The sequence below is a fragment of the Cupressus sempervirens genome, chromosome 4 (genome assembly GCF_028749045.1).
Source record: "Cupressus sempervirens isolate cs-2001-9-10 chromosome 4, ASM2874904v1, whole genome shotgun sequence".
In the NCBI taxonomy this organism is placed as follows: Eukaryota; Viridiplantae; Streptophyta; class Pinopsida; order Cupressales; family Cupressaceae; genus Cupressus; species Cupressus sempervirens.
The window spans coordinates 267,349,604-267,371,457 of record NC_143121.1 but is presented as its reverse complement, the minus strand read 5'-3'; the positions used below and the strand labels follow the sequence as shown (position 1 = coordinate 267,371,457).

Genomic DNA, 21,854 nt, shown 5'->3' with positions numbered 1-21,854 from the left:
GGAAACAAGGGCGTTCTAGTGCGTTGTATATTCTTATCTAAGATTTGTATCATTTTATGATGATGCCATGTCAATTGCTAAAAACATGTAAAGTATATGGCTAACCCAATAACGAACGTTTTCTAAGGGGACTAGAGCAGGCTAAAACAATAAGGATAATATATGTCTAAGGTTTAATATTTAATTCATTTTATAAGTTTTCCCTTACTTAGTGTGTGTTAACATAAAATTGGAAATGTCTTGACTTTTTTGGAGCAGACTCAATTCAAATAGCATTGATTTAAAACACCTTTTCCTTTTTTATACTCTGTTTTAAACCTAAGGACCTAATCGTATAGATATAGAAATTACCGATCCACTTTCTCTTCCGCTATTGAACTCAACTCACTCTATTATATGACGAAACAATGAAATTGTCAAGTATTTTATGAAATAAAATCAAATATTCGATGAAATTATTATATGACTGAAATAAAATCAAATATTCGATGAAATTATTATATGACGAAACAATGAAATTGTCAAGTATTTTATGAAATAAAATCAAATATTCGATGAAATTATTATATGACTGAAATAAAATCAAATATTCGATGAAATTATTATATGACGAAACAATGAAATTGTCAAGTATTTTATGAAATAAAATCAAATATTCGATGAAATATTATCAGCTTCTTGAATGCCTTGATGGTGGAATGGTAGACACGCGACACTCAAAATGTCGTGCTAAACAGCGTGGAGGTTCGAGTCCTCTTCAAGGCATACATATTCAATATTTCATTTAATAGTTATATTAGACATTATAATTAATGGCAATTGAATGAGTAATTCAATTGCCATTGTTCAAAAAATCAAGTCGTATTAATCGAGAGTACTACTATTAAACTATATCAATTCGATTTTATTTTTTGGAAAAGTTTTAAAGACAAAATTCGGACCGATCAAATTTGAACAAAATGAATGAAAGATCTAGGCTTTTTTTTTGTTATTTAATCCTTCCGCCAATAAACAATCAATGGCATTCGTAGAAAGCCATTTTGTTTTTAATAATGTATCGATCATTTGTTTAAATAACATTGTATTAGAGAAGAATAAATTTGATAAATATTCATAACTTTCGGATAGAGTTTTATAAGTAAGAGATTCATTAGATAATAAATCTATATTTTCCCTTTCTCCCTTGAGCAAATGTTGTTTAAATTTATCATCCCGTGTTTTTTCACGGAACCAACGTTCACTTATCACCGATTGGGGATAAGGTAATACACGTTTCAATCGGGTACCAATTTCTTGAAAGCGTTTGAAATTTTCAAAATTTTCTTTTTCTTCCATTTTAATATTAAGAGGTAAATCGTCATCATTAGTCTGAATTTTGATTCCTAGGGCTATTTTTCTCACCTTTTTACGCTTTAGAATAGACTTTAACGTTTTTTTAATACTGATATTTAGCTCTCTTGTTGAAGAATAAGTAAGATAAATGCTCTTCACAAGTTCTTTAGAAGCAAAAAGTTCTCTTTGTTCAAAAGAAGAGTGCTTATTTAAAAAGCGAATACTCACGGGATCCCAAAGAAATCGACGAGCTAGACAGATTACTGGTGCATTTAAAGGTTTATACTCCATTGCATACTCTTCTGTGTCAAATTGATATATTCCCATCCTTTGAAACTTTTTGTATAGTAATTTTGCTTCCCAGAAAGCAGCTGTCTTTCTTTCTATAATATCGTCCTTCCCAGCATAAAGAGGCCGGAAGTCGGGGCCAGACATTAGAAATTTCTTCCAATATAAGCTAGAAAGACGGGTCGGTCTTTCTTGAAACCCTCCAAACAGGTGAAGATAATCCAATAATGGATTTTCTATTGTTATATCTTTTATATGCTCAAATCGATTGCTGCGAATAAAACTAAAACGCCAGGTCCTAGAATCACAAACTATAGGAGTTTCGTCCTCTTTTCCGTAGGAATTTCTTAATTCTTTAGATAAAACGATTTTATCTAGTATAGAAGATAATCCTTTTTGCATCATATCGTTTTTGAACTGAGGAGCAATTGTTATGTAATCAGAATTGCCCCGATATATTGCCAACGATGGAAATTCTTCCAGAAGACCCTGTAAGAGACTCGAAGCTAGAATGAAATCATTTTCAATGAAAGGATCAAAAGGATTATTCCAATTCTCTCTATTTGATTCCGATAAAAACCAACAATCTTGCGCTACTGATCCGGCCAAGCAACCCAAAATATGATAGAATACGGTGAACTCTTTCGCAACTGTTCCGACAATTGAAGGTTCTAAATACCATTGATGCAAATAGTTTGCCCTTCGACCCTCGAAATCTAGATTAAGCCTTAGAGAATTTTTTAAATACGTTAGTTTATTCTGTATAATGGCTTTTCCTATCTTATAAGGAAGTCCTTGAAAAAATTCACTGAACTTCAGATTATAATTACAAGGACCCCAATTTGATCTATACAAAGCTACTCCAATTATATCATTGTCTATAGCTGAAGTATTTTGGCTCATGCTAATTAGAAATATTTCATCAGCAAGTTTTGCTAGATCTTGCGTAGTAAAGCCTTTGGTAGTTAACCCAAATTCATCATAGCAGTTCCATTCTTTTTTCAAGTAGAGCCCTTTGTTACGTAAAAGCAAAGGAAATTCTTTTTCTCGATATGGGGCAGGCAACTTTTTAGTATTGATAAATGTATCGAATCTTCATTTACTACGAGGAGGACTTATTAGAACTGGATCAATTTTTTTTGGAATATCAGTTGAGGCAATAACAACAATATTTTGTTTGATGGTGGTTTCTTTTTCACCATCAATCGGATTATATGGATCCCCAAGGAGTTCTACCAATAATGCAATAAGATAAAAGTAATCATTCAGTTCATGAATGCTTGGAATCCATATGACGCAAGGAGACATCAATTTTGCCAATTTGAGTGCAAATACGAATTGGATTACTCTTCTCGCAAAATACTCTGGAGGGTTAGGATTCAAAAATCGATCATACAAAAACTTATGAGGTTTTTTATCATAGTACTCCTTCTCAGCTACGTCTTTTGGCCTGCCTGACCAGCCGAGAGACCTGAGGATATTTTCATGCTCAAGGTATGATTGTTTAGCTGAAGATGTATACTCGGGTTCATAGCGAGACAGAAGTTTTTGCTGCCTCAAAAAACTTTTAGGAGATATTCTTATTAAAGGTAAATAAGAATCTGCTAATTAGCACAGATAAGAAGTGATCTAAGATCTACCAGATAAGTTGTATGTTGTAGCTAATTAAATAGGATGATATGCTAAGATCTACCGCGGCTGCTGGCACAGAGTTAGCCGATGCTTATTCCTCAGATACCGTCATTTATTCTTCTCCGAGAAAAGAAGTTTACGACCCGTGAGCCTTCTTCCTTCACGCGGCATTGCTCCGTCAGGCTTTCGCCCATTGCGGAAAATTCCTCACTGCTGCCTCCCGTAGGAGTCTGGGCCGTGTCTCAGTCCCAGTGTGGCTGATCATCCTCTCAGACCAACTACTGATCGGAGCCTTGGTAAGCCATTGCCTCACCAACTAGCTAATCAGACGTGAGCCCCTCCTTAGGCGGATTCCTCCCTTTTGCTCCTCAGCCTACCTCGTAGAGGTACTCAATTCTATGGGGTATTAGCAACCGTTTCCAGCTGTTGTTCCCCTCCCAAGGGCAGGTTCTTACGCATTACTCACCCGTTCGCCACTGGAAACACCACTTCCCGTTTGACTTGCATGTGTTAAGCATGCCGCCAGCGTTCATCCTGAGCCAGGATCAAACTCTCAATGGAATTCAGAGTTTCATTATTTAATTACTTATAGCTCCTTTCTTCGTGGACGAAGTCGATTTACGAATTATCTATCATCTGTATGATATATGTATAATCATATATCTTAAACCTTCCTTAAATATTAAACTTTCTTAAATATTCAAAACCTAACCTAAACAATATATTGTTAAAATTGTTAAATTTGCCAGTTACAGTTAAGTTATATATTAACTTACTAATTATATACATATATATAGATATAATATACATATATATATGATATATTATTAGTAGTTATATGATTATTTGCTAGTTAAGAGGTTATATATATTCTAAATAGTCAGTATAATATGGAACTATAGATTCATTTTATATATATATATTAATAATATATTCTATTATTTGCTAGTTATATATTATATTATTAATTATTAGAATATGGAACTATAGATTAATTGTTTTTTTCTATATTTATTAACAATAATTTATTCTATTATTGAATTATGTGGATGTGTAATTATGAGTTTTTTTGCTCCATTACAGGACAGAATGCTCATTAAAACGTTGATACGTATCAATCTTCTATGATACGTTATACTTTATCTTCTTTTCTGGTGGATTATTGTTATTACATTAAATTACATTATCAATATATTATAAATGTAAACCCCCTAGCCTCTTTTTATTCACGATATAAATATAAAAAAAGAGCGAACAGAAATAACAAAGAGAACTAGGGATAATCAGTTTTGAACTGATGACTTTCACCACGTCAAGGTGACACTCTACCACTGAGTTATATCCCTTTCCTATCCTTATCCAGAAGGGAAATTGTAAGAACTTCCCATTCCAAAAGAATCGAGAAATTAAACGAAACTATATCATGATTCCTCGGAAGGAATCTGTAACAATTTCCAAATTGATATTTTCTACTTAAAAACAAAATTCGTAACTAAATAGGCTATTAATATTGCTGCATTTCAAAAAAAAAAACTTTTCCTATATTTTACTTACCTTATATTGCCGATTGGTGCACACAGCCGCTCGGAGCATATATTCTATTGATACCATTTTATCATAGGCCATCGAAATAATTCTCAGTATACAAACCATGCCACCCAAACCAAAGCACAAAAGTCAAAATTTTGAATCAAATTGATTCCCAGTTCAAATAATGCATAACTACATGGATAAGCTTACATTAACCCGTCAATTTTGAATTGAATTTGTGATGAAACAAAATGAAATGATATTTCGAGATATCAATAAAAAATGAGCATGTTAATGTAAATAATAAAAATGGATAAAAAAAAAAAAAAGATTATCACTCTTATTGTTTTTAATAGAGAAAGAAAAATGAAGATAAGACGTTTTCTTTGGCCTCGTTATCGATATTTGGTGTCGTTATTCAATGAATAAATTTGAAATCACCATCACCATAAGAAATAGTTGTTTTGGAAAGATCCCAATCTTACCGTCGATTCAGCTTTTTTTTTTGAGAAAATAAAAAAATATCTATATTTTATTCTTATATTTTGTTATATGTATGTAATAACAAAAATATCTATATTTTATTCTTATATTTTGTTATATGTATGTAATAACATATATACACAAATGGATCGTCAACCACTCATCATTTGATTCATTATAGAAAATCACAATGAATTGAATCCGGTCGACCTTTTTTTTTTACCGGGCGAATGACGGGGATCGAACCCGCGCGTGGTGGATTCACAATCCACTGCCTTGGAACCACTTGGCTACGTCCCCCTTGGAACCAAGTTGTCTTTTTCTGATCAAAAATGACATCGATTACTAGAAGAAGAAATAGGCCGAAAATCAGGATGCATTCTGGGAAAATGGAACTTCCATAGAAGAGAAGCAAATGAAATTCTTTCATAAAAATGATTTTAAGGTATAAAAAATGCATTTTTCATTTTGTCCGGATCATTAGTTACTAACTTCAATTAATATTCGAGCAACATTTTATTTAAAATCTCCTTATTATACATTATATCTATGATTTATTTTTCATTCTTCTTTTCCTTTCGTTTTCGTTCCAATAAAATTTGTATCAATTTTTTTGTATCAATTTTTAGAAAGTAAGTTTTCTTTTATTGATCAAAATGGGATATTTTATTGATCAAAATGGGATAGATCTGTGGATCTATTTATACTAATTAGTGGATTAACGGTAATGCGCAAAAGCTTTATTAGATTCTGCCATTTTATGAATCTCTTCCTTCTTGCGTATAGCATTGCCTTTCTCTCTGGCAGCATCCATTATTTCGTAACTTAATTTGAATTGCATATTTGGACCAGAACGTTTTCGGGATGACTCTAATAACCAACGAATCGCAAGTATTTTTCCTTCTTTCTCTTTTATTTCAATGGGAACTTGATAAGTGGATCCACTTACACGTTTTGATTTTACTATCAATTTGGGAGTTAATTTGTCTATTGCTTGACGTAGAACAATTAGTGGATTTTTCTCTGTTTTTTGTTGAATCTTTTCTAGAGATTGATAAAAAATTCGATAAGCTAATGATTTTTTTCCGTTCTTAAGAATACGGTTAACGACCATGTTAACTAATCGATTATGATAGATCGGATCAAATTTATCAATTTTATTTTCTACAGTACTTTGGCGTGACATGAGTGTGAAAAAGGTTCATAAATTTATTTCATAAAGACTAATCATTACTTATTTCGGCTTTTTAACTCCATATTGTAGGGTAGATCTCTAAAGGTATCAAAGATCTCCCTCCAAACCGTACATACGACTTTCGCCGGATACGGCTTTCCACATGATTCTATTTGCATATATAGAAGATATTCATTCTTATGCATAGAATTATGTTTACTCATTCTCAATTGAGTATCCGTTTCCTTTCTTTTGCTATGATTAGAAATCTTGTATTTTCTATATCTATACGATTAGGTCCTTAGGTTTAAAACAGAGTATAAAAAAGGAAAAGGTGTTTTAAATCAATGCTATTTGAATTGAGTCTGCTCCAAAAAAGTCAAGACATTTCCAATTTTATGTTAACACACACTAAGTAAGGGAAAACTTATAAAATGAATTAAATATTAAACCTTAGACATATATTATCCTTATTGTTTTAGCCTGCTCTAGTCCCCTTAGAAAACGTTCGTTATTGGGTTAGCCATATACTTTACATGTTTTTAGCAATTGACATGGCATCATCATAAAATGATACAAATCTTAGATAAGAATATACAACGCACTAGAACGCCCTTGTTTCCGGTTTTTGACTGAGACAGCATCTAAAATTCCTTGAATTATGTGATATTTAACACCGGGCAAATCTTTGACTCTTCCACCTCTTACTAATACTACAGAATGTTCTTGTAAATTATGGTCAATACCAGGTATATAAGCAGTGATTTCATATTTAGAAGTTAATCGTACTCTGGCGACTTTGCGTAAGGCAGAGTTTGGTTTTTTAGGGGTAATAGTGGAAAAGTTGGCAAAAAAGTGACCTTTACTGCCACTATATAAAACCGTACATGAGAATTTCACCTCATACGGCTTCTCGTTCAATTCTTTTTAAGACATTTTTGTTTTTCGAGTATTTTGAATATTATATAGATTATATTCTATGTAAAAAAAAAAACTATTTGAATCCTTCGGGGTTCATTTTTCTTTCTCTATTAAAAACAATAAGAGTGATAATCTTTTTTTTTTTTTTATCCATTTTTATTATTTACATTAACATGCTCATTTTTTATTGATATCTCGAAATATCATTTCATTTTGTTTCATCACAAATTCAATTCAAAATTGACGGGTTAATGTAAGCTTATCCATGTAGTTATGCATTATTTGAACTGGGAATCAATTTGATTCAAAATTTTGACTTTTGTGCTTTGGTTTGGGTGGCATGGTTTGTATACTGAGAATTATTTCGATGGCCTATGATAAAATGGTATCAATAGATCAGATTTATACCCTGGGTCAGGAAAGGAATTGTGCGCATTCTCGTAATTTGAATTTGGAATGAATGATAAAATGACGATATTTTCCATTCAAGATGGCGAAACAGAATGTAGAATTTTTGAAAAGATTAGACCGATCTATCTAATCGGATCAATCAAAGATCCATGGATATCAAAATATTATTTTTCATCGTAACTAAACTAAATGTTCAACTACTAGAATAAAAAAGTTGGAGTCAAATAGCTAGGTAACAGTGACTTTGGTTTACTTTAGTCACCGTGATTTTGTTTGAGCTCGGTGAAATTTGATTTCCTCTAGGATTGCAATCAGTAGAAATAGAAAACGAAGTAATTAGAAAGATTTTTGAGCCCAATATTAAGAATTTTTCAATCTTATCTTTCTATAGGGATCATCTATCAAGTGAATAGGTATTTTCTATTTAAGGTTCTTCACCTGAAGTTAAGAGGAAAGAACTACAAATACAACTAACATAGATGTTATGGAGCAGAGCATAAATAATTTATGTATTATGTGAAAAAGCGTTTTTTTTTTTTTTTTTTTTATCAGACCTCCCTTTCTATCTCTCTCTCATGGAGGAGCCGAATGAAATGAAATTTTCATGTTCGGTTCTGAATTAGAGGCGTTAATCAACAAAGATTAACACACAATTCCTTCTTTGATACAAAGATATAAAGAAAAATATCGTTATTCGGGGGGCATTCCAGGTTGCTATAGTTTTTTTCTTTTTTCTGCAAAAGATTTGCATTGGTCAATACTGATACTAATCAAATATTTGTAAGATGAGCAAGAAGGAACTCTTTTTCACTTTAGGTACTGAGCTATTAGTTATGTACACACACATTCTTATTTAGAATTCAATTTTTCATTGTAGATTAATAGTAGTATTAAGAATAGAATTGAATAGAAAATGAAACCAATTAGAATTATTAATATGAGAAATAATTGAATATCTTAAAATGATATAGTTTTCATTTACTCAAAATTTGATATATGTATGTAAGTGTATGTAAGAATTTATTAATTGTTATCAATTTGTATCGTGGATCTCTTGTTATTAGTAAATAGTATATAAATAAGGTTCCAAAATGCAATAAAAATATGATAGAATATTCTATCATATTTTTATCCATAAAATGGAACTAAACTATAAACAATGAATTGAATTTAAAGATATATAAGAAGTGTACAAAATAAAAACAAATATAGAGTATAATATATATAATATATTCAAAAATTTTCTATTTTTTATAAATAAAATCGAACTATAAAAATATTATGGCTGTACCAAAAAAACGCACTTCTAAATCCAAAAAACAGCATCGTAACAAGGTTTGGAGGAAAAAAGCAAATTCGGACGCAAGAAAAGCTCTTTCTTATGTTACGAGTTATTCTTCTTTAAGAGAGTTTTTCTTCGGTGAGAAGGATGGGATGATAATAACGGGACCAAGACCGAACATACCGAGAGAACTACTAATGGGAAAAAAGCCCAAGGGTTTTCTTCCTCCCTTAGTAGATGAAGAAGACTCCGAAAATAATGAATAAATTAGAGGAAGTGGTATAACTATAGTACACCCTCCAAGACCCTAGAGAGGAGCAATGGGAATCTCTAGGGTCTCTTGGAGGTACTTGGAAAAATGAAGGGACACGGTTCTATAATCTACTATAGCTCTTCCCTATGGAATCGTTTTTGCGATTGGATCACTAGCACTGAAAACCGTCTTTACATTGGATGGTTTGGTGTCTTGATGATTCCTACCCTATTGACTGCAACCTCTGTATTGGAAGTTAATAATGGTTTAGATATAGTCTAAACCAGTAACGCTAAATAGAATTAAAGTGCCGACTATTCAACAACTTATTAGAAATGCGAGACAGCCGATAAGAAAAAGAAAAAAATCTCTTGCTCTTCGAGGATGTCCTCAACGGAAGGGAGTATGCGCTAGGGTGTATGTGCGACTCGTTTGGATCAGAAGCTGAAACGGACCAGGAAATTGAACAATAGTTTTCTTCTGTGAAAAAGTACAGATCTATCAGTTTCCTTGTACCGGGGAAAATAAAATTTATGGTTTAAATTGATGCAAATCCAATCACCTTTACGTAGGATGAAAAGCACTTCCTCATTGGTAGCGAATGGTCATCAATCCATTGAGCGAGGAAAAAAAGTAATTTAAAAAAACATAAAGATTATGTTTATATTGCTGCGAGAACGGACAAAAGGTCAGCTATCTTGCGAACTCTCACAAACAGATGTCGTTACTGTATCTATAAATCTTTAGAGTCTTTGTAATTCGGGGGGGAAGAGTAGAGCTAGAGATGGTAAAATATACAAGTTACCAAATACTCATCTCATATCTTAGGGCTCCGGCGTATAGAGAGGACCTTACCGTTAGAGAAATAACCATAGAAACGAAGAAATCCATAAGAGAAAAAGAAAATAATAATATATATGTATATAGATTATTTTGATTACTTAAATGCAAGGTCCAATCCCCTGCCTACTTGGAAGGTGCCTAACTGAAAGGAATTATGGTTGGGAAGGTTAGAGTAGCAAAAGCCATTGGAGTCGTATATTTTATACATTAGAAAAATCAATTTTATATTACTTAAAAAATGATTGATCAAAAAAGAGATTAGTCTTCTATGAAGAATCAACTTCAATGACCAGAGTTAAACGTGGGCATATCGCAAAAAAACGTCGAAAAAAGATTCTTGCATTTGTATCAGGCTCTCGAGGAGCCCATTCAAAACTTTTTAGGACTGCTAACCAACAGAAAATGAGAGCTTTAGTTTCCGCTCACCGAGATAGAATTAAGCGGAAGAGAGATTTTCGTCGTTTGTGGATTACTCGGATTAATGCAGCATCCCGTGCTAATGGATTCTCCTATAATAAATTTATACAATTTTTATACAAAAGGCAGTTGCTTACAAATCGTAGAACACTTGCACAAATAGCTGTATTAAATAATAATTGCTTCTCTATGATGCTCGAAAATATTCCTGTATTATGAAATAGTAACACCCAATCTCCCGGGGAAATTTTCCGGGAAACTAAAGACAGTACGAAAATGAATTCGGAATGACTTGGATAATGAAATTCTTTTCATTTTATTTATAGAAAGAGAAAAAAATCTGCACTATCTTTGTTAGATATCCCAGCTCGAATTAAATGGAGGAGTCTTAAGCTCTAATTACTTTTGAATTGAAAGAAAGAAAGGGTATCAAAGATAGAATACGAGCTTGTTTAATAGCTCTAGCTATTAAGCGTTGTTTTTTCAACGTTAATCGATTCCTTCGACGAGATAGTATTTTTCCTTGCTCACTAATAAATCGACTAATTAAGCTAATATTTTTATAATCCATTTGCTCTCCAGGCTGAATTGGCGATAAACGTCTTCGAAAAGAATGCTGATTTGGAGAAAATCGCTTAGATGCATTTCGAATGGATTTTCAGCTATTGACATAAGGAATTATTATTCATGATCAATTTGATATTATAAATCATCTCGTTGATAATTTAATTTAACGATAGATAAATAATTAATGAATAGATAAATAATTAATGATAGTAATGATTTAATCATCGTAATAATCATTGTTTATTTGTTTTTAACAGAACGATTAAACACAGAAGGACTATTCAAATTCTATTAAATTCCACTTCTACCCCATACTACGAGTGAAAGAGAAAAAGTAAAAACTACCATTAGAGCAGCCCAAGCGATACCGACTATATCCATACGAATCCCTCTCTTTTTAAAAACTTAAAAAAAAGTAAAAAAAAAAAACAAATTAATAATATCATTATTGATTCTTGATGATAATGGAACTATTCAAAATAGTGCAAAGTGGGAATCTTCTACCTTCCTATTCTGAAAGGATGAGTCGATAGTAGAGGCTTCTCAAAATTTTTTATTGTAACTAATTACTATAAACTACCTATCAGATCAGACATTAACGATAAAATTCAATTTTATTTGCTATATTAGCAATAGCACCTGAAGCTACACAAGTTGTCTCCAAAAGACATGGATACAAATAGAGACTTTTGTATTTGTTTAGACTACCAAGGCGACACCCAGATTTGAACTGGGGATCGAGGATTTGCAGTCCCCTGCCTTACCACTTGGCTATGTCGCCATCCCCATATCTAGTTTATCCTAAGGTAAAACTCTATTTTGCTTTATTTATCGGAGATGATATGTAAGGTATTTCACGTATTCTTGTTTATCACTCGGATATGCCATATAACCAATTTATAGTCCCCAGGTCTAATAGGGGATTTAGACTTTTCCAATAGGAAAAAGAGGGATTGGTTTTCAATTATCTTATTAAAATGGAACCTATAACCTATTAATATCGGTTAGGAATTGAAGTTCCTGCCTTTAGTATAGAATAGGAATTTAGAGTACCCAATTAAGTATACTAAATCCACTTTTGTCTGTCAATAACTAGAGAATTTACAACTATAGAAATATTTACATCATATATCATTTGTTTAATAATAAAAGAAAATACTAGATAGATATGGTTAATAGTGATATATTTATTTTGAATATAGATATGAATTTAATAGGGTAGGAATCATCAAGACACCAAACCATCCAATGTAAAGACGGTTTTCAGTGCTAGTGATCCAATCGCAAAAACGATTCCATAGGCTTGCGCTTTCGCGTCTTTCTAGAATTGCGGTCATGGTTATAACTTGGTTTATTTAATCATTAGAAGCTCCCAAGCATACACATAAGGCTTGTTATTCAACAGTATAATATGAGTCATATCTGTATGTCAACCAACATTTTGACATGGTTATAAATATTCATAAAATTCATAGTATCCTCTTCCTTCCATAAACTATATGCACATATATTGAAATGGTTTTCAATAGTATCCGTAGATATTAATACCTACGGTATTAATGCGCTCTATTGGCATTCCTTCTTTCTTTATGATTCAAGGTAATAAATATTATTACCTTGGAGTTAAATGTGATTAGACAAAACTCTTTCGATGGGTAAGAAAGACCCTTTCATTTCTTAAGGATGATTCCCGAATAGTGGGATGCTACCTATCTTGCTTGTTAAGAGCAATGGATAACATTGAATTGCATTGGATCTGCAATAAGTAGACAAAATACTTTTAGGTGCTAGATTCTGGTACTCTGGGTTGCCCGGGACTTGAACCCGGAGCTCATCGGATGGAGCAATCAGTTGGATGGTTGATCTTTTGGATATTAATATATGTATCGTTATCTTTAACTATCAAAGAATTGTAAATTCTAGGCATATTACCTGGAGGGAAAGATACATCTAGTACTGGGCCGATGATCTGAGCAATACGTCCTGCCTTCTTTTCGACAAGTGCGGAAACTCCAAAAATAAAAGGATTCGGCTCCTCCATGAGAGAGAGATAGAAAGGGAGGTCTGATAAAAAAATTAAAAAAAAAAACGCTTTTTCACATAATACATAAATTATTTATGCTCTGCTCCATAACATCTATGTTAGTTGTATTTGTAGTTCTTTCCTCTTAACTTCAGGTGAAGAACCTTAAATAGAAAATACCTATTCACTTGATAGATGATCCCTATAGAAAGATAAGATTGAAAAATTCTTAATATTGGGCTCAAAAATCTTTCTAATTACTTCGTTTTCTATTTCTACTGATTGCAATCCTAGAGGAAATCAAATTTCACCGAGCTCAAACAAAATCACGGTGACTAAAGTAAACCAAAGTCACTGTTACCTAGCTATTTGACTCCAACTTTTTTATTCTAGTAGTTGAACATTTAGTTTAGTTACGATGAAAAATAATATTTTGATATCCATGGATCTTTGATTGATCCGATTAGATAGATCGGTCTAATCTTTTCAAAAATTCTACATTCTGTTTCGCCATCTTGAATGGAAAATATCGTCATTTTATCATTCATTCCAAATTCAAATTACGAGAATGCGCACAATTCCTTTCCTGACCCAGGGTATTCATAGGAGAGGTTTAGAACCTATATAGTAAATAGAGTTTTTTATATAAAAAAATATAAATGAGAGTTGAAAGATCCTTCAACTCTGTTGAATATAATGATAGAACGAATCACACTTTTACCACTAAACTATACCCGCCACAATTTCATTGTATCATACAGATCGATTTTTTGTCCAATAGGAAAAAGTAATTTTTAGATTCTAATAAGAATCTAATGCAAGTTCCGATCATTCTAATAAGAATCTAATGCAAGTTCCGATCATCATATTTTCCTATTCCTGAAAACTTAATAAGAGATAGTTTCTTTTCACTTCTTCCGTCCCTTACCTTATTGTTTTGTTTTTACTCTTACAAGAAAAAAGAAAAATCCTCAATCAATATTGTAGGGAATACTCCATGACTAATAGTATGATTTTCTTTAGTAACTAGTCTATTTATAGATAGTTGTTATGATTATTAACACATTCTTTAGAATAATTCAAGTAATTTGGAATTAGTTTTTCTTTATGACAGATATAGAAAATAAGAATGATCCACTCTTAGTCTTTGAAATCTCTTTTTTACCCTTCAATATGATCTATACATTTTCAATCCAATCTAGAACATCTCATCCAGATTATAATCTGAAATAGTTGGAATAAAAAAAATATATATATTATATAGCAAGTGCTTATCTATTAATCTTATAATAAGAGATAAAAATAGAATACATTATATATATATAGCAAGTGCTTATCTATTAATCTTATAATAAGAGATAAAAATATAATACATAAAAGGAAATATAAGAAATGATATCACAAGGTCAAATTTTGATAGCCCTTTTTATTGCTGTTACTTTTATAATAATGATTTTAGCTTTCAGATTAGGTAGAGCACTGTATTCTTCATAATTTAGTCAATTAATTCCTTATCTAGGAAAGACAATGGCCTGGCCAGATACTGGCCGGGCTAGAAAAAGCGAAAAATTGTTTGAAATGGAATAAAAAAATAAAATTGGATTCTCACAAATGTTGGTCTTTATTTAGTGAAATGCTATATTATCCATGTGACTGTATTAATATTACTTAAAGGTGTTTTATTTGCTCGTAGTTCTCGTTTAATACCCGATAAAGCGAATCTTGGTTTTCGTTTTCCTTGCGATGGGCCTGGTAGAGGAGGAACATGCCAAGTATCTGCCTGGGATCATGTCTTCTTAGGGTTATTCTGGATGTACAATGCAATTTCGGTAGTAATATTTCATTTTAGTTGGAAAATGCAGTCCGATGTTTGGGGTAGTATAAGTGATCAGGGAGTGGTAACTCATATTACAGGAGGAAACTTTGCGCAGAGTTTCGTTACAATTAACGGGTGGCTCCGTGACTTTCTATGGGCACAAGCTTCTCAAGTAATCCAATCTTACGGTTCTTCATTATCTGCATATGGTCTTTTATTCTTAGGTGCTCATTTCGTTTGGGCCTTTAGTTTAATGTTCCTATTTAGTGGCAATTAAGAACAAAATAAAGAACAATTAGCATTAAACGATGATTTCCAATTATCTAATATTGGCAACATATTACAGGACACATTTGTTTGCTAATTATATTTGTTTAGATTATCTATTGTTTGCAACATATTATCTAGGATTATAATCCAGTAGTTCTTGCAAGCAACATATTGGTTTGCTAATTCAAGTAATCCAATCTTACGGTTCTTCATTATCTGCATATGGTCTTTTATTCTTAGGTGCTCATTTCGTTTGGGCCTTTAGTTTAATGTTTCTATATATTGGAAAATAAGAATTAATGAAAATCCTTATGCAATAGAATTATGATGGATCAAATCACTACATGAAGATCTTAAAAGATTCCCAAAACCTTTCACTTAGAAATTATCGTAAATGGGTGTTTACTAACCAATTAGATCAATTAAGTTATCGTACTATTAGTCTAGGATTTTCTCTTTTAACTATAGGTATACTTTCCGGGGCAGTATGGGCCAACGAAGCATGGGGATCTTATTGGAGCTGGGATCCAAAAGAAACTTGGGCATTAATAACTTGGATTCTATTTGCAATATATTTACATACTAGAATAAACAGGGGTTGGAAAGGACAAAAACCGGCGATTGTTGCTTCTGTAGGATTTATTCTAGTTTGGACATGTTATTTAGGCGTTGATTTATTGGGAATAGGCTTACACAGCTATGGCTGGTTGCTTTAGTAACTTACTAAAGCAACCAGCCATATAACTGATTTTTACCTTCTTGAAGACTTCCAATATTCAACTATAGTCGCAAAAATTTGATATGCCTTTAAAACTTTTGTAATCAAAGAAAAAAACTTCATCCAACGACTGAAACGTCTAGGTTTTTCTAGCTTAGCTAATAGCCCGTCTATTATATCTCTTAGGAAACTTAGAAAATTGACGAGTTTCACTCTAATTTCATTTATAAGGTTTGTTAGAAACCTCATAAAGTTGATACGTTGAGTTTCCAACTTATTTATGAGCGGATCTATCAATTTTCTCAGTTTCTTTTTAAGCGTATTTAGAAATCTTTTCAATTTAAGTTTAAGTTTAGAAAAAAGTTCTCTCATTGATTTGATAATAAAATCTTTAAGCGAACTTATCCGCTTGATAAGAAAAGCTCTAAGTTTAGAAAAGAGTTCTCTCATTGATTTGATAATAAAATCTTCAGGCATTGGAACCTGTTTGGATCACATCTGGGCAGATAGAAGCAGGACGACGAGCAATTACTCGTTATGCCCGTCGCGGCGTTAAAATATGGATACGTATATTTCCTGACAAACCTATTAGAACGAGACCTGCAGAAATACGTATGGGTTCGGGGAAAGCTAAGGGATCTCCGGAATATTGGGTATCCGTCGTCAAACCAGGTCGAATACTTTATGAAATAAGTGGAGTATCAGAGACTATAGCGAGAGCAGCTTTTCAAATCGTTGCATATAAAATGCCTATACATACTAAATTTATTACTAGTTCGCGTAAATAATGCCGAACCAAAGAGATATTTCTGGCAGAAAAAGATCATTTATTTGATATGATAAGAAATACCTTTTTTTCTGCCGAGGTAACAATTGGAGGAAAAATGATTCAGTCCCAAACTTACTTGAATGTAGCAGACAACAGTGGAGCCCGAAAATTAATGTGCATTCGAGTGCTAGGAGCAGGTAATCGTAACACCGCTAATATTGGCGATATTATCATCGCTGTAATTAAAGAAGCAGCACCTAATATGCTTCTGCAAGAATCAGAAATAGTTAGAGCCGTAGTTATACGTACGTGTAAAGAACTTAAACGTAGCGATGGAATGATAATATGATCTGATGACAATGCAGCAGTTGTCATTGATCAGAAAGGAAATCCAAGAGGAACTCGAGTTTTTGGTTCAGTTACTGAAGAATTGAGAGAATTGAATTTCACCAAAATAATCTCATTGGCTCCTGAAGTACTATAAATACTGATAAATTATGTAAAAGTAATGTCAGGGATATTCCTAAAAAAAGATAAACATGCCTTTATATTTAGTAAATTATTAAGAATTAGTTCGTCATGGGTAACGACACTATTGCTAATCTAATGACTTATATTAGAAATGCTGACATGGTAAAAAAAAAAATAGTTCGAGTAGCGGCTACTATTATTACCGAGAACATCACAAGGATTCTTCTACGAGAAGGCTTTATAGAGGATGTTAGGAAACATAGAGAAGGTCAAAAATATTTTTTTATTTTAACTTCAAAATCTAGGGGAAGGACGCAAAAGAGATATATAACCGCTTCAAAGCGTATTAGCAAACCTGGTCTGAGAATCTATTCTAATTATCGAGAAATCCCTAAAGTTTTAGGTGGAATGGGGATTGCAATCCTCTCTACTTCGCAAGGAATAATGACTGATCGAGAAGCTCGACAAAAAAAAATAGGAGGAGAACTCTTATGTATTTTTTGGTAACTCCAAAACAAAAAGTAAATGCCTAAATTGCATTTTTGCCTACAATATTGCAATGCTATAAAAAAAGTAATTTACTATTATAAAAATTGAGTGTTCATTGTCAGAAATTTAGCTGACAAAAAAAAGAATTCAATTATATTCAATGAATATTATTAAGTTAGTAATAGCTGATAAAAAAAGATATTAACGAAAAAAAAAATGAAACGTCTTTTAATTTTATTTAATTAAATGATTCTTCTCTTTTAGAAATCTAATGTCATAGTTAGGTTAATAACAAAGTTTAATAATATTATAATTATAGCGAAAATCTAGAAATGAGTACCAAAAAGAATTTTGTCACTCTTGATGGCGTAGTTACCATAGCATATCCTAATGCTATGTTTTTAGTCCATCTAGATAATGATATGGATGTTTTAACAGTTATATCGGGTAAAATGAGATATCGAACAATACGAGTAATACCGGGGGATAGAGTAAGAGTTGAATTACCTGTTTATGATTTAAGCAAAGGACGTATAATATATAGATATCCCGTCAAACGAAACGATGATGCTACCGATGAGGCCGATTAACAAAAGATTTTAGTATTCAAAAAAGGACCACAAATATGAAAATACGTGCTTCTGTTCGCAAACTTTGCGAAAAGTGCCGCCTAATTCGTAGACGGAAACGCCTTGTTGTAATTTGTTACAATCCGAGGCATAAACAAAAACAGGGATAATTCCCATTATAAGGAATTATAGAATAAATAAATTTCGGCGTCATATTCATACTAGATTATAATCTTTATAAAATAGATTATAATCTATTTATAGAATAGATTTTTTTTTTTTACTTCAAAATATCAAAATTGAACAGAAAATATAACAAGAAAAGATTTGTGTCAAAAAATACGAAAAAATTTGTGTCAAAAAATACAAGAAAATATGTGCCACGTAGAGCTACAAGAAGATTTTTGCTACGTAAAACTAAACATCGAATACTGAAAGGAGTTATTTGTGTTCGAACAAGTTTTCGCAATACCATTGTTACTGTTACAGATACACAAGGGCAAGCGGTTTCTTGGTCTTCTGCCGGTTCTTGCGGATTCAAAGGTACAAAAAGACGTTCACCATTTGCTGCTCAGATTGCAACAGAAAATGTTGTTCATACCTTAGTAAATCAAGGTCTTCTGAAAGAAGCAGAAGTTATGCTACGTGGCAATGGTCCGGGGAAAGAACCAGCACTGCGAGCTATTTACCAAAGTGGTATAAAAATAAAGAATATTTATGAGATAACTTCTGTGCCACATAACGGGTGTAGACCTCCCAAAAGGAGACGTGTGTAAAAATTGAATATATTTCAAGAGAAAGAAATGATTCAATAATTTATTAAAGTAATTAGTGTAAAAATTAAAGTAATTAGTGTAAAAATTAAAGTAATTAGTGTAAAAATTGAATATATTTCAAGAGAAAGAAATGATTCAATAATTTATGTAAATTAGAATTTGTAAAATTGAATACATTTTAAGAGAAAGAAATGATTCAATTTTTACAAATTAGAATTTGTAAAAATTGAATACATTTCAAGAGAAAGAAATGATTCAATTAGTGTTTTTTTTTAAAATAATTTATTAATTTATTAAACAATAAGTTTTATGGATAACAATAAAAAATCAGTCTCAATCAAGATACCAGAATTGAAGTGCATCGAATTCAGAGTAGAGAGTGACCGTTTTCATTATGGTCGTTTCACTTTATCTCCGCTTCGCAAAGGTCAAGCTAATACGATAGGCATTGCAATAAGAAGAGTTTTACTCGGAGAAATAGAAGGAACATGTATCACACGTGCTAAATTTCACAATATATCAAACGAATATTCCACGATAACAGGTATTATGGAATCAATACATGAAATTTTGCTGAATCTAAAAGAAATTGTACTCCAAAGTGATGCGTACGGAATTCAAGAAGGATCTATCTATGTTGTCGGACCAAAAGAAGTAACCGCTGGAGATATCATACTACCACCTTCTGTGAGAATAATTGATACTACACAACATATAGCTAGCATAAACGAACCACTTATCTTAGATATATCATTACAAATTGAAAAAGACCGCGGATATACTATTAAAAATCCTTATGATTTAAAAATTAAGAATGAATTGGATGAATTTTTTGATATAGATGCTGCCTTTGCCCCTGTTCAAAATGTAAATTACAGTATTCACTCCTATTGGGACGAAAATGAGACACAAGAAATTCTATTTCTTGAAATATGGACGAATGGAGCATTAGATCCTAAAGAAGCACTTTATGAAGCTTCTCGTAATTTAATTGACTTTTTCCTTCCCTTTCTAAATGCAAAGGAAGAGAATGCAAAGGAAGAGAATGCAAAGGAAGAGAACAGGGATAAATTAGCTATTTCGCATACATCGACTGATACGAAGGGAATAGATTTCAATCAAATGTATATTGACCAATTAAACTTATCTACTAGGATATATAATTGTCTCAAAAAGGCAAATATAAATACAGTATCGAAAAAAAAAAAAAAGGTTATGAGCGCTCTATCGGCAGATTGCTTTTTTATATATCTTACGTATAAGATAAGATGACCAGAGCCTGCTTCTTTTTATTTCTTTTTGTATTTTTTTCTTTTTTTTTTTTTAATTGACTTGACAAAAGTAAATATAAAACAATTGCTTATTCTATTCCATTTTCTAATAATCTATTTATTAATAATTAGGCAGAAGGAGGTAATGAAAAATGGGTAGATTCATGGTTTTTATAATAGTTTACCTTGTCGTCAGAAAAATTTTCAAATGAGTAATGAATTGAATTTCAGGTTGCGATGAGTTGAATTAGAATATAACGAGATGAATTGAATATAAGGAAGGCTAATATTATTCTATTCCATTTTCTAATAATCTATTTATTAATAATTAGGGAGAAGGAGGTAATGAAAAATGGGTAGATTCATGGTTTTTATAATAGTTTACCTTGTCGTTAGAAAAATTTTCAAATGAGTAATGAATTGAATTTCAGGTTGCGATGAGTTGAATTAGAATATAACGAGATGAATTGAATATAAGGAAGGCTAATATTTGAGCCTTCCTTCCTTGAGGTCCAGATCAAGTATATTTCTAAAAAAAAAAACACAAACATGTAAATCGAACAATATTTATTTATATTAAAATATTTATTCATATTAATAATGACCTGGAGATCATTGAAATATCCTCTTTCCTCTCTGATAGAGGATATTAATGACTTAACTTAATAAGAATAGAGGTAGAATTCTACTATCTGCTTAAAGACTATAAACTGTCCCAGTTAAAGTTATATCAAGATGATATAAGGTACAGAAATAACTCATTTAAATTAAAACCACTAAGCCTTGTTATACAAAAGCTAATAACAAACATTCTTTACTTACAGCTAGTAAGGAATCAATTGGAGGAATTGGATTCTACAATGATGGATGATTTTATTTATAAGGAAGAAGACGAAGAATCATTTGAGAGAAAAAAAATATATATGTTACCATTTTGAATAATGTTTATCGATTTTGTTTTTTATTTCTTTTCAATAGAAGTCGGTTCGGTTACAATATCTTAAAAACATAATTTTCTATGCAACTAGAGTATCATATATAAGTATACTATATATATTCTAAAAAATCGAGTTCTATTTTCACTAAGTTTACCGCCGCTACTTTCAAGAACTTATCTTGTGATAGTAATTGTTCTTTTAAATTGGCTAATTGTTTAATTAATTTAATTAGGAAGGTCAAATTTATGAAAATTTTCAATTCAAGCAAATCCATTAAAGATTGTACAGGTTTACTAACCAATTATAACCATAATGAGCAATACGAATTTTCATGTTTTCCCATATATTATTTGTTTATTATTTTGTAAGATAATATAGTGTAATTATTACTTATTAAATTGAATTATAATAAGAAAGAGGTAGTCAGTGCAAGTTATTCAACTATTGTATTACTTATTAAATTGAATTATTTATAATAAGAAAGAGGTAGTCAGTGCAAGTTATTCAACTATTGTACAATTTGTCAAAAAAAAGTTTCTTGTTATTTCTATAAAAGAGAAATAGAATTGAATTGGTTACCATATTGATTATAATGAAATAACTTTACCATA

At 31.5% G+C, this 21,854-nt stretch overlaps 2 non-coding genes across 2 annotated transcripts; one reads left to right on the top strand and one right to left on the bottom strand.

Moving 5' to 3' along the window:
• The first annotated feature begins 684 nt into the window (after positions 1-684).
• On the top strand, positions 685-765 carry TRNAL-CAA (transfer RNA leucine (anticodon CAA)). The gene has a single exon. It is a non-coding gene; the product is annotated as a tRNA-Leu (tRNA).
• An 11,078-nt stretch (positions 766-11,843) lies between these two features.
• On the bottom strand, positions 11,844-11,914 carry TRNAC-GCA (transfer RNA cysteine (anticodon GCA)). Its single transcript has one exon. It is a non-coding gene; the product is annotated as a tRNA-Cys (tRNA).
• Between the last annotated feature and the right edge of the window lie 9,940 nt (positions 11,915-21,854).